The sequence below is a fragment of the Ascaphus truei genome, chromosome 1, assembly GCF_040206685.1.
Source record: "Ascaphus truei isolate aAscTru1 chromosome 1, aAscTru1.hap1, whole genome shotgun sequence".
Classification (NCBI taxonomy): Eukaryota; Metazoa; Chordata; class Amphibia; order Anura; family Ascaphidae; genus Ascaphus; species Ascaphus truei.
In genome coordinates, this window is record NC_134483.1 from 216,197,113 (window position 1) to 216,212,423 (window position 15,311).

Sequence of the window (15,311 nt, forward strand, 5' to 3'; positions counted from 1 at the left end):
GTGTCTGTAAAGCGCTGTGTACAACTAGCAGCGCTATACATGAACATGCTCATATTATAATTATTATTATTATTGTTACATAGTTTCGACAGTCATACGTTCCATTACACAATAGAATTCACAAATGTGTTAGCAGAGTGGGAATGGTTGTTATATATAAAACACACCATGCCATAAAATGATAGTAGTCATTAAAGAACACTCAATAAAAATTCATGAGGCACTATTTTGCAACATCCTTATGTTAATTAAGTGCTTATGCAATATAGGCATAAGGGTATCACATTTTTAATTGTTTGTTAATAAGCGCTGCAAGCAATATAAAATTAGTTCCATATGTAGTATAGTAGTCGGTGGCTCCTCCTCACAATCATCTCATATAAAGGTAGACTCTTCTGAAATCATACATTGATCCGATTGTATCTTCCCCGACATCTCTGAAATACAGCAAACACATGATGGTCAAATATGGCACCTTACTATATATGTATCCGTGACAACGCATTACACAGCTCTATATGATTGTGTACATACACACGTCACTCACTTATATGTTAGAAGTACAAGTGTACATCAGTATGTAATGTTTCTTTAAATTTGTAGCAGGCATAACTATGTATATGATGTGAACGTTGCCTGTATACTGAAAAATGTGCGCGCACATCTTAGTGTGCGCACGCACTTCACGCTTGGCTGCACTAACTGTTAGCGCATGCGCAAAACAAAGCGTACGTTGTGCGTTCAATACATCTTGAAAATACCATTAAACATAAAATCTTTATTTCAAATACAATGAATACGAAACTACATTCGTTCTAAACGAGTACATCTGTATTCTTTTTAAACAGACGTGTTTGGACAGAAAGGACGGCCGATAACACAATGCGCAAATGCAATACGTGTGACGTCATGTTAAACCAGCGTGAAACGCACGCTAACACTCCTCCCACTCAATTAACATTCGGCTAACGCCCAGTTTACGGCTACAAACACTGAGCCGCACACATGACACACTGCAGTTACCGTTACTATAACAAAACATGACAGCCAATAGGCTTTGAGGCGCGCACGTCGCTTGGGGGCGGGACTTACATCCGTAATCCTTTTTAAGGACGCCTTGGGCCATGCCAAGGGTCCCACGTCATACATGGGGGACCCGCTTTTAAATGTTGCATGATAACAAAACAGGTATGTGTTAGAGTTATGTTAAAATGTTGCTAATATGGTTAAAGGGATAGGAAAGTACGTATATTTATTCCGTCAGCAATGTGTACTACTCTTTCAGGTTATACTATATTGTATTCGGCAACAATTTCTTTGTGATCGCTACATGTTATGCAGTCTGCAATGTTACGCTGTATCCACGCATTGAAAGGGAAAATGGTGGTTAAAAAAAAAAAAAAAAAAAACATTTAAACGCACAGTCAACGCATAACGGTTGTTATATTTACCATTCTTCTAGAATTAACTCTTCGTCTGGCTGCAACTGCTCGCTCCAGAAATGCAAGGCATTTTCATCCACGCTTGACCCACCTGCTGAATCCAGTATGACACACATCTCCTCCATGAAGCGCTCATAGGAATCGCCACTGCTTTCTTCAAACAATTGGTCGGGAGGTAGGTTCATTTCTTCAGGTTCCCATTCCAATGCATTTTCAGCTGAAAGGCTTGGTACATAATCATAGTACTTTTGTTGTTGTACAATGTGGGTTTCAGGAATGGAGGGTGCAGATATTGCAGCAGGTATCGATTCACACGGAACAGTAGTAGCGGATCCATTGCTATTGGCATTAGGAATAAATATGCCTTTCACAACAATATATGTGCCCTCTTTCAGGGTAAAATGCTTTTCCTTTGCAATCTTCCAGAAACCATAGGTGTGTTCTAGCTTATCCTGCACACGTTCAAAAAAGTCATTAGTTGATAAAGTGAATCTTATTGAGGAATTAAAATTCCGCGCATGCCTACGGTCTTGGTAATAAGGATATTTAGCTCGAATCAAATCATAGATTTGGCGTGTGCTTGCTTTGTGTCCGCGACTGTTCAAAATTGCTTCTGAAACCATGTACTTATAACCTAAGAGGGGATTCATATGGTTAACGAATTCATCAGCCATGTCAGAGTAGCACAAAAGATGTGTGCAGTTCTGTGTTCTTTGCTCATCAAAATGATTCTGCTCAATGGCTAACAAATTCCTGTATTTCGTTTTCAAGGTCAACAAAAGTAACTACTTTTACTCCTCATTTCAAACGCCAATTGGATGTGTCCTTTTAATTGGTTTAACTTTAGTGGTTAGTGATAGGCGAATGTGGGAAAAACATGTATCATTTTTTTATCTCGTTTGTGAAAACATTCCTACACTTTTATTTCAGTAACATTGAGTTTTCTAGAAAAATAACAAAGAGCACTGTGTGAAAATAGTGCTTAGACAGCCATATCAGTAAATACACACACCTGCAAAATGAAATGTTTTTTTCCCACATACATTTCTGTGTGTATTTAAAATTCTGGTTAACTACCTGTCTGCATGAGTTTAAATACGTGTGTATCTATATATATATAAATATATCTCTCTCATAAAAAAAAATATATATATATATATATATATAAAGTGTATATTGTACTATATGTATAGTGTGTGTGTGTGTGTATATATATATATATATGTATATATGTATATATATATGTATATATATATATATATATATAAAAAAAAATTATTTATTTTTTTATATTGCAGGAGTACACACAACATATTGATGGCAGTAAGTAGGCCTTGTATGAAACCTATTTAAATGGTGATAAACATGAGTGAATTAAGTAATAAACATTTGTTTGCACCCAATAATGTTAGAGGCTCACACTTAGTATAGTTGTCAAACATTAGGCCTGTATTATTAAAATAGTGTGTTTTCACAAGGAAGCATGAAGTGTATGTTTTTTGTAAATACATCTATACCAGTTTAGATAGTACTATATATACACACACACACACACACACAGTGTGTGTCTGTGTGTGTGTGTGTGCATATATCAATACATACTACATATATTTTAGTATAAATTCAGAGATGTTCTTGAAACAAGAACACATAAATGATTAAAGGACAACATTACAATGGCCACCAAAGGTAAGTAATATTTAACACAAAATCCTGCTGTACACGTACAAGAAAGATGTTTGCAGTTAAATAGGTGCTTTTATAATTGCATGAAAATAATATGCACATGCAATGATTACATCAATTAACACACCCAAATGCAATGTTTTGCTGCAAAGTCAATGGCAGCTTCTCTAAACTTAGCAACTGGCTCCTGGTGGACCATTACTGAACAGACGATTAAAACATAAATATTTATAACACTATTCATTAATTAGGAGTGTTAACATTTCCAAAACTTCACGTGTACAAGAACATACTTGAAAGTTTGGAAACAACACAGTCTTCAGCATACATACAATAGTAATTAGATAATCTGAAGTCAACAAAACAAGGCCAAAGACATATTTTGTGAATTATAACATTTATTTTTTTTGTTCCTTTTGCGAGCGAGTAACAGGCCTGCTTGTTGTCTCTGGAATTTTCCTTTTTCTTTTGCCACCAACTTTAGGCACAACAGAGCCACTTTGAGTGGCCTCTGGCACTTCACGGGCAGGGCTTGTGGCCAGTGACTCACCTACAGGGCTTTTGGGCAGTGATTCACCTACAGGGCTTTTGGGCAGTGACTCACCTACAGGGCTTTTGGGTAGTGACTGTTCACCTACAGGGCTTGTGGCCAGTGACTCACCTACAGGGCTTTTGGGCAGTGATTCACCTACAGGGCTTTTGGGCAGCGATTCACCTACAGGGCTTTTGGGCAGCGATTCACCTACAGGGCTTTTGGGCAGCGATTCACCTACAGGGCTTTTGGGCAGTGACTCACCTACAGGGCTTTTGGGTAGTGACTGTTCACGGACAGGGCTTGTGCCCACTGACACATGTGAGCAAGTTGGTAGACACTGCACAAGTGATGGTTGGTCTGTTTCATGTGTGTCTTGTTTTGTTTTTGTCGCCTCCTTTGTAGGTGTCTGCTGCTGAATTTGTACAGATGGCAGCGGTAGGATGTCATCAGGAACCTGCACAGCAATGTCTGCTACTTGACCGGTAACATTTGGGCCTGGTGAATGAATATCAGATGAATGTGGTGAAAACTGACCTGCATGAACAGATCCTGCCTGTGAGGTGTTGAATTGTGGTACATTAGTCATTCTCCAGTAATTAGCTTGTGTTTGCTGAACAACTAATGCTTCGAATGAGGTGTTGATTTTTTGCAACTGTTTAGGCACTTCAATGAAGACTCTGTGGAGATGTGCCAATTGTGAAACTGTTTCTTCCTGCAGTGCAATCATCCTTTCCAGCACTGTCATCAGGTCAGAATGGCGACGATTTTCTGCTTCCACAATTTTTCCCTCAGAAGTTACAATTGCATCATATGTGGTATTTGCTGGACGTTTTGGCGGTAAAACAGTTTCAATTGGAACCTCTTCATGGTCACTTGCTTGTATTTGTGTGTCTATGGCGGCGGCGGCGGCGGCATCATCATCATCATCATCATCATCATCATCATCATCATCATCATAATCCTCTTCATCATGTTCTACAAATAAATGTACACATTATTAAATGGCATGTTAATCTCTGCTGTGTTACTATGTAATTCTACTGTGTCAAAAGAAACAACTAACATGTTTCCATGCGTTTTATAACCTCACATTAAAAACTACCTTGACTTAAGAATAATTTTTGTACTCAGTATGAAATATGAGTGAATGAAAACTTGCTGTAAACTCACAACTCCTACATGATAGTTAACATCACTAACACAATACATGTTGCCTTACACTTCATTTTCACATACACTAAGTAATCGTATTTAAAGAACATGTGCAAAACAATTAATGAACATGACAACATAACATATAGAAGAGCACATATTATATGGCCACCAACTGATACACTCACCTTCTAGGTGTGTTGAGCTGGCTGACCCAGGTGAAGACACTTGTTCCCTCTCAGGTGACACATGTCCTTCAGGGGCAACTATATATAACAATAACATAAGTTTTACATTTACATGTGTAAATATTGAACAAACAGTTATTGTATGTTCTGTATTTATGAGTACGTAACAGCATCAGTTCCTTAACCCAAAATGTGTGTGTGAAAGTGAACATAAATAGTTGTAATAACAATGTACATGCCTGTGTACTTAGAACTTTTGAGTTCCCTAACATAAAACATACTATGTTCTGCAGTAATGCGTGAGGATAAATAGATTAAATTTGAACATAAAAATCATATGTTGTGTAGTGATATCAGTATCATAATGTACATAACTATCATGAGATGACCATTCACAATGGTTATCATGAAGGTGGTCATATTGCAAAAAGTGTTGTTTTTGGTAGAGGATATGTGTGGTACATTAATATAAGATGTGGCACACCTGAATGTGGCTGTGACTCAACAAGACAACACATGCAGTGTGTGATAATGTGTCGTTGATAGTAGTAGTTCAACTATAGATATGATTGAACTAATGTGTGAGGTACGCTTTGATAAGTAATGAGTTGTTGGGGCATTTAGTAGCTAAAGTGAAGCTTTCAAATGAGTGTGATTAACTTCAGTTGTGCTAGTCAGGTTGTAAGAACGGTATTCCCTTCCCCAAAAAGCCTAATCAGCCACACCTTTCAATTACTTGAAACAGGTGAAAATGGTGTGAACTAAGTTGACCCTAAAATGAGGCTGTAATTAGTGTGTGTGCTGAACCCCACCCCCTCTGTTGAAGTGTATGCTGTGATGAGATATTAATTGCAGCTGCTTTAACACAATGGTAGATGAGCTAAATAGTCGTGTGCAGTTTTTAAGTTATGAAAACAATGACATAAAATATGATACGTGTGCCTCATTATGCTGTCTGTATATGACTTAAAGCAAAAATGGACCTTTTCATAAACAACTATAGATGTGTTAGTGCAAGTGATGTTTGTAGGCCGTTGCATGCAATATATTTGATGCATGCTTAAAATAGGCAGTAATGTCATGTTTGTCGGAGTAAATTAAATAAAATACACAATAATATTCTACATATTTATGTTCTGTACCTGTAGCTAGTAATAATTTCTGATTAACATGTGTTACACATGTGTACTACCCTGTTGTTCCCCATCTTCGCCCACCATCAATTGCTTCCACTGCAGCAATGCATTTTGGGAATTCACATGTAAATGAGCACACAATGGCACGTGCTATATTAGTTACTGCTTTTAGTAGGACTACAACATATATGTCTATTTTGAGATATATATATATACAGAATCAGACATATACATATATAGATGCAGGTATGCTTATATTGTGAAGACAGTATAAAAAGCAGTGTAAATATGCAAAATAACTGTAAGCAACGACACGCCTAGTACATTAATATTTCTCACCTGGTGGAAATTGTGAGGGATAAATTCCTATATCACGGTCACCAGGTAAGCCTTCCACGACGACGGGAAGTAATTTTGCCCGAAGCAGCTCCTCCAATGGACTTAATATGAGACGTTGTGGTGTCGGCCCACCTCCAGTGCCAGTAGCATGCACGCGTTGGTGTTGTATTTTCTTTTTCAATTTGGACCTAATATCATCAAATCTCTTGTGACAATTCCGCTTGTCCCTCACATGATTCCCACACGCATTGACACCAATGACTATTGTGTCCCACATTTCTTTTCTGCTTGCTGAACTTGTACGCCCTTGAAAAACATATAAAATATATGAGGTAAATGAATAATAATAGAAGCACCAGTTTCATACACTGCTAGCTGTTCCAAGAGATAGCAAACATGCTGTTTTATGTGTAATATGTGAAGCACATGAGCATTCACTACTAAACCTATACATGTAAGCAAGGTTGCATTCATATTGTATGCAGTTATGGCAAATTGACCGCCTGTGTTTAGTTGTCCTTGTAAGGCATGATAAAAAGCTGTGTTTCCAGACTAATTAACATAGAAAGATATTCTGAACCCATATTTGCATATGAACAAAACTCAGATGACCTAGGATCACATGTATTTGAATAATAAATGTAAAGGTACACTTACCTAGTAAATGTCCATATTTACTGTCATAGTGCTCCAGAATGCCAGTGACAAGAGCTGTATTTTCCTGGTCATTGAAGCGAGGATTACGTGGCTTCTCCACACGTTTCTTCCGAGCAGGTTTAGGGTCAGAGCTTGGCTGGTGCTGACTGGACTCTCCTTCTTCCAATGGAAGAGCCTCCAAAAGCTGCCCACCAGCAAGCACGCCACCACCATCCACCCCATCAGCAACTGCGCCACCAGCAGCACTCACAGCACCAGCACTCCCACTCCTAGCACCAGCACTCCCACTCCTAACACCAGCACTCCCACTCCTAGCACCAGCACTCCCACTCCCAGCAACAGCACTCCCACTCCCAGCAACAACACTCCCACTCACAGCAACAGCACTCCCACTCACAGCAACAGCACTCCCAGCAACAGCACTCCCACTCCCAGCAACAGCACTCCCACTCCCAGCACCAGCACTCCCACTCCCAGCAACACCACTCGGTGCACCAGCAACATCACTCCCCTGAACAGTACGTTCACTCCGACGCGTACTCGCACGAGTAGCACTCCCACTTCCACCAGCATCACTCTTCCCACGCTTTGCGGGCATACTTCCAGCACTCACAAAAAACAGACAACTAATGTACAGCCAATCACACGAAACATTTCCACATATAAAACAAGACAAAGATGTAAACAAAACAACAATGGACAAAGCTCACCCAATACACAACAAGTCTCTCCGTCAATATGCAAATGTTCAATCAGCCAGCTCTGTGCGTCTCTCTCTCTCTCACTCCCAACAACACAGAGAATGATTAGCAGTACACGTTGCCTTTAAATATGGCGCGCAATCCAATACATGCTTGTTTCGCCTGATTCAGCAAGATTTGTGATTGGGCAACCTATCAGCACCCCGCCACGCACGCCGATACACCTGTGTGTGATCGGATAATCATCGTGAGAGTGGGCGGATTTGTTTTCGGGTTGATTTTGAATGTATTCGGCACTTACTGCATACGGAGAGCAAAAATCGCCATTAACATGACTAATCGGTAAGCTTGCCGATTTCACTTAATCGACGCTTACTGCATGAGGCCCAAAGAGTCTTATCATTCTAAGTTCAAATATTTTCTGTTCTTGGGTGCGTTTAAACATTCCATTGAGGATTTGGATTTTTAAATCATTTATGGAATGATCTGGTTGTGAGAAATGATGTCCAACTGGTGAGCAGTATCTTCCTTCATGGTGTTGTAAAGAGTGCCTGTGCATATCCATTCTGCCTTGAAGTTTTGGGCTTGTTTCACCAATGTAGCATCCTTGGTCATATTTGTTACAGTCAATCTTATATACTACATTCTGGACGTGCAGCAGTATGATCCTTTAACATTGAATGCTCCATTGTTGTGACTGGCTGTGGGATCTTGGCATATATGTTTGCAGAGTTTGCCATGTGTGTTGTTGCATGGTTTTGTGCCATTATCAGTGTCTTTAAGTTTGTTATGAAGTAGCTTAGTAGTAGCTTTACATAAGGTATGCTAACATATGTTAAATTAAATACAAAATAAGGATACAAAAAAGTTAATATAAACAATAAAGAAATCCCTATTTTACTAATATTGATGATGATTGAAATTACATCAAAAGTAGTTATGTGAAGTACAGTAAACAAATGAAATAGTTATAGTTATTGTATAAACAAACAAGACAAATACAAATATTGGTATATAGCCATCAGTGTGACAACATGTAAAAAAGTTATGTATAGATGCATATATAACAAAATGATAAAATGTCAAGCTACATTACATAAATTTTCACAAAATGATGGTGGCATATGTTTATACAGAACGAATGTCCCACCTCATATGTAGGTTGGTATATACCAGTCCCAAAGGAAAGAGGGGTGGGGGGGGGGGGTGGGAGTGAGGAGGGCAGAAAAAAATAAAAAGAGGGGGAAGGGAAAGGAGGGGAATAGTCCACCCAATACCTAATAAACACAACTCCAATGAAACAGAAAAGCCTCAGGGTAAGGCAAGGGAATAATCAATGCAAGGTCATATGTAATCTCTTAAAATATATAAAAAACTTCAAAGGTTATGTAGGGATAATGCAAAGACAAACATAAACATGAATATGGCCAACAGTTTCACTGTGAGTACCATTAAACTCCTAATGTCATAGTTATGTTGGTAAAACCAACTATACGTAATGTCCAGGACAATGTCCAGGACAATATTCCCACTCGTTGATCCCAGTAGGTGCTAGTGTGTTTAAAGTGAATATCCAGAACATTTATTTTTTGTTAAGAGTGTTAAGTCTATCACTACCCCGTTGATGTGTTCCAAACCCATGAATGTAAGATTCTGGATACCGACGAGGGGCAGGTGGAAAAATGTCTAGATACAGGATGTGCTTGATCTTTCTTTCTTATAACTCGGGCATGTTCACTAATCGTGTTTTTTATGGTTTCACGGTGGGTCGTACATAACCTTTCTGACACCCACATCTAATAAGTACACCACAAAGCTAGTGTGACAATTGATAAATGTTTATCAAAGAAATGTTTTGGGTTTTCCCTTAAAACACACTATCCGAGGACTTCAGGGCAGTAAGGATGCACTGCACTGAGCTCCGCTGGTCCCCTGGGGAAACGGATGTAACTGCAATGCAACCAGAGTATTGAAAATCTCTGAAACATAAAAAAAGACTCCACCCAACAATCAGCACTGGCCATGGAAAAATACCTCTCCGGTCCCATCAGATGGCGCCGAAACCACAATAACAGCGGCAGGACAAGGTAGAGAGGAGAGAGGCATCCAAGATGGCCGATGGCCACGAAGCAGACCGAGAGGAATCAGACCAAAGCAAGAGAGATGACAGACAGCAGCGCTCAAGGCCAGACAATGACATTATAGCAAAGGCTGTGGCCAGAGAACTCCTGCCACAACTGAAGCAAAGCAATGGCAAGATTAGAAAATCCTAGAAGAACTAAAAAACTAACTACCGCACATACCTCCAGGGTAGAAGAGGCAGAGACAAGAATTAGTAGTTTAGATGACAAACTTTCTGAGACTCCACAATCAGTTGAGGAACTGAGGAAAAAAAATTTTATTGGAGGAAAAACTAGATGACCTTGAAAATAGGTCCACACGTAGTAATATAAGAATCATTGGAGTACCAGAGTCTGTAAAACAGAACCAATTAGCAGACTTTTGTGAAAAATGCCTACCAAAACAACTAGGATTCCCCACCGATCATGCAATAAAGGTGGAAAGAGTGCACAGAATGGGGGGCATAAGACAAGACCAAGAAAACAAGCCTAGACCCATAATAGCAAAATTCAATACACTTCAATGACAAGACAAGGATTATTAAAGCTTTCAAGGAATCAGAGCAACTAAATGATGACTCCAAATGAATTATGATCTTTCAAAATTACTCAGTCGCTGTCTCACAAAAAAGGAGGGACCAGCAAGGTTTGCACTACTTTATTAAAATAAAAACGAATATTCGCCCTGATCTACATAGCAACCATGTGAATATTTACAGACATAGGGATAAAGACTTTCACAGCACATGAACAGGCGGAGAAGTTCGTGGCAAGGATGTCATTGGACCGAAGAACAAACGTGGAACACCATGGAGCAAGCGGAGAAGAAAACTAAAAAGAGGGGAGAAACCCAAACTGAGCCCAGTTACCCAGATGTGTGACAGGTACAACGATACTGAACCAACAGTGGTGAACCCACACCCAAAGCACACACAGCCCAAAAGTGAAAAAAAAAAGATCACAAAAAAAAAAGATCACAAAACTACAGGATTGCCACAACACAAGCTGAGAAGCCAGTGACATTCTTTTTTCTACTATCTATTCATACCCCAGACTATGTGCACAACAATAAGATGTAAATGGCCGGCGCATAAGAAACAGATCAGTCCCATATACATATGTGTGTATATATAAGTATATCCGCCTGGACCTCTGCACTGAGGTTAGTGAAATGTATAATCCCTATTGGGGACAGGGACTAGTACCTAGTTTACACTGACACAACAATATAGTACATCAATTGTCCCATAAACTTAATGAGTGATAGCATAAGCCCACAAGGGTAACTCACTGTTCAGCTTCATCATCCAGTGCGGTCCTATTGCGGTTCTTTCTTGAGAGGCGTGCAGATTCACCAGCAAGGTAACAAAGAGCAGGTAAAGCAGAAAAGGGCACTGCCAAAAAACGAAGGAGGAGGCTCACTTGTGCAATAAAAAGTTTATTCCATAAGGGAATCCCACATCACCCCTAAACAGCTCCAAAAACCACCACACCAACGCGTTTCGGGACGTGAGCCATTTATCAAGGTTTATGATTAAGATATGAATAGTCTGCATCTAAATACAGAACCTGTTCACGCCATTGAGTGACGTCACGGGTCACCAGCCAATCAGCATCAAGCTCCTTTGTGTGGGAGCTCTGATAGGGTAGTGTGTGAGTCTTCAACGAACGAAGCTTTATTGAAACCCAGCCATTGTGTCAATACCTCAAACACACCAGCAAACTGCTATGATCGATTCTAATAGGCTGAGCCAAAGGACAGCATGTTCACTGGGCTAAACAAAATACAACAAAGACAGCTTTATCAAAATCTCACATTAACATTCCCATATTATGTGAATCGTGACGTCAGCCAATATTCAAAACAACAACAAACAACAGTGAAAAAGTAATAATACTATCAAAAACAAACATACACACATATACATGTGTCACCAGACCCAAAGTGAATAAACATATATCTAAGCATCTATATTTGTTAATTAAACAATATACAATTTATAACTTCAATACCTCTAAGTGTACCCAGAACAAGCAAAACTGGAATAAACCTATACAAAATTATTTATCTCTATATTTATTATTAAAACAATTTTATTATTATGAAATATATATATATATATATATATATATATATATATATTTATATATATATATATATATATATATATATATATATATATATATATACTTATCTTAATAGGTAACAATAAATAACCAGACCTCAAATCATAGCAATGATCTAAAGCATTGTAGCCATCAGAATTAATTTTATTGGGAACATTTTTACTTTTCATTTAGTGTTAAAAACAATAAATGATGTGCAGCATTCCAAAGAATGCTATCATCACTGAACCTTATGGTCATGTTTATTAATGTTCCAGTAAACCAGATTGATAATGTTGGTCATGGGTTGTGATTAACAATACACCCTACAGAAGTGATCTTTACAAAAGAGAAAGCATTATATTATCTAAATTAAAAGACTATTCCATATAACTCCAGATCAATTATCTTAAGATATAGCTAAATGTTCCCAAAGCTTAATCTTAAGTACTTAACATACATATAGAAAAGATCAATATACGCACTAATAAGCCTATATGTCTTTGAGATAACATGAATGTGACCTAAGTCATGAAGATATGTTGATTGGAGAGGAACAGAGGGAGGGCCACTGGACTACAGAAAATGTCCAAGGTCCCAATCCGTGTTGATACCCAAAGGGACCAGAGTTTTCAACTTAAATATCCAGTAGGCCTCCCTCTGATCCAGTCTCCTGATGCGATTCCCTCCCCTAACATGAATCGGGATATATTCAATTCCACAAACGTTTATATATGTACTATCACCCCTAGGGCAGTGGGTATAGTGTAGTGGGACTGGATGAACAATATCCTTATTCTTAATAAGTCTGACATGTTCCATTATACGTATCTTAAGATATCTGGTTGTAAGGATCTGCGCTGCGGGTATACCCGCGTCCAGCGTGTCCTTACCTGTTTCTCAGGCCATTCAGGCTCCCCGGCGGCTTTCCACACTCCTGGCTGCCTTCCCCGCACTTGCAGCCCACACACGCGTACCCAAGCTGCCATTGGTTGGCACCGGGTGCCTGAGTCCACCTCCGCTGACGCGGCACACGCTCCTTGCGTGCCTCCGTCTCAGCCCCGTCAGCTCCACCTCCTCGCTTCTTCTTTCTTACGTGACCCTTCCCCGGTCCGTCCCTCTGCTCCTCACCTTCTTCTATCTGCTCCTGGATCCTCCGGTGCGCCTTCGCCATTCACCCCCCCTCGGACGTCATGCGCTTGCCCTTCACACCCCTTCCCCATCTGCCTTGCCTCCTCCTTCCCTTTCTGTCCCTTCCCTTGTCCATCCCTCCATTCCTCCCCTTACTCTGACCACTCCCTTTGCCTCTAGCAATTCTCCTCTATCTGGGTCTTACCTGCTCACTCCTCCGTTCCTCCCCTCACTCCCATTGGTTCCAAACTTTCACACTCTGCTCTCCTATTAGGTTCTTCTTTGGGCCGCTCCTCCGTCACTCCCCTTTCTCTGATTGGTCCCAGCCCCCTATGTAATCCCCCTTCACCATTTCCTCTTTGCTCTGCATAGCTTGTGTACCTTGGTGCTGTCTGCTGTCTGCTGTTGCCTGGCCTCTCTTGTCTTCTCAGTGCTTGCTCCTGTCCCTGGAAATTCTGCTGACCTCCCTGGATTTGACCTTTTGCTTTGGACTCTACTACGTTGCTCTCTGGAACCCTTTGAACCTCGCATTGGACTTTCTACGCTGCAGATTTCTACAACCCTTTGACATGGCACACACACAATTTATTACCCTGCTCTCTCCACTGCACGACCCAGGCTTATGGAAAATCGATTACGCTGCCCTCTCCAACACATGACCCTTGGCATACGAACTTAACCCTTCTTCGCCGGAGCTGTCAAGTACGGTACCTTTTAACACTCTATTTACCCGGACCACCTATGCTTCTTCCACACTCTGGCCGTGCCCCCGTTTGCTGCTTGGTGTGTGGTTTTACCCTTTACACCTCAGTCCCGGGGTTTCGTCTGGCTTGTGGGCAGGGCGAGCGTTACACTGGTAGTCCTTCCCACATACTGTTTCCCACAGCCGCAGGTTAACAAGTAAATATCAAATGTGGATTTATAGTTAATGAAACTCTGTATTTGAAATGTTTCTTTTGTAACGGAACTAACAAAAGTTTTCGACGGTTCAATCAAATTGCATATTTTACATGAGCCCCATCTATAAGACCCTTTTGTTAATTGCTTATGCCTATCAGTATCAGATACAAATAAACTGGGTGATAAGGAATTAGAGATAGTTTTCGCTTTCCTATATACAATTCTGGGTTTTGGTGGTAGATCTTAGCCCAGGATAGGATCCATGTGTAGGATATCCCAGTGTTTCTCTAGGATCAATCTAATGTCCTTTGCCTGTGAGCTTAAAGTCGTAATAAAGAGTGGGCTCTCAAAATTGGGAGCCTTCTTAGATTTTCTACAGTCATTGATTTCTATCCATTTCCTCCACCTCCCCCTTGCTAAATTTAAGTCCATAGACCTATAGACCCTTTGCAATAAATCTCCTATACAAGTCATCTGATTGTCTATGGACATCATCATCCTGGGAGCAGTTCCGTTTGATTCTTATAAACTGCCCCTTTGGTAAGCATTCTGGGGTGGCAGCTATCAGCTCTAAGATAATTGTTACGTGAATTCTCCTTACGGAAAATATCCGTATGTATATTCAAGGAGAGATCCATGTAAAGTGATAAATCCAAGTAATTTAAGTGTTGATAATCATAGGTGAAGGTGAAGTTAAGACCATACTCATCAGTATTCAGTGATTCTATAAACAATAAAAGTGTTGTAATGTCACCCTCCCAAATAAAGATAAGATCATCAAAAAAGCATTGATTAAACATAATGTGATCCCTAAAGGTGTTTCTATCTCCAAACACGTGGAACGACTACCACCATCCCATGAACAAATTAGCATGGGGCAAAGCGGGTACCCATGGCCGCTCCACGTGTCTGAGATAGTAAACACCATCAAACAAAAAATAATTGTGTGTTAATAAAAAGTGAATGGAATCTAAAATAAAAGTGACTTGTGAGAGTGATAAATCAAAAAGTTCTATAAAATATTGTGATGCTAGCAACCTGTCTTTGTTGTGTTTTGTTTAGCCCAGTAAACATGCTGTCCTTTGGCTCAGCTATTAGAATCGATCATAGCAGTTTGCTGGTGTATTTGAGGTACTGACACAATGGCTGGGTTTCAATAAAGCTTCATTTGTTGAAGACTCACAAACTACCCTATCAGAGCTCCCGCACGAAGGAGCT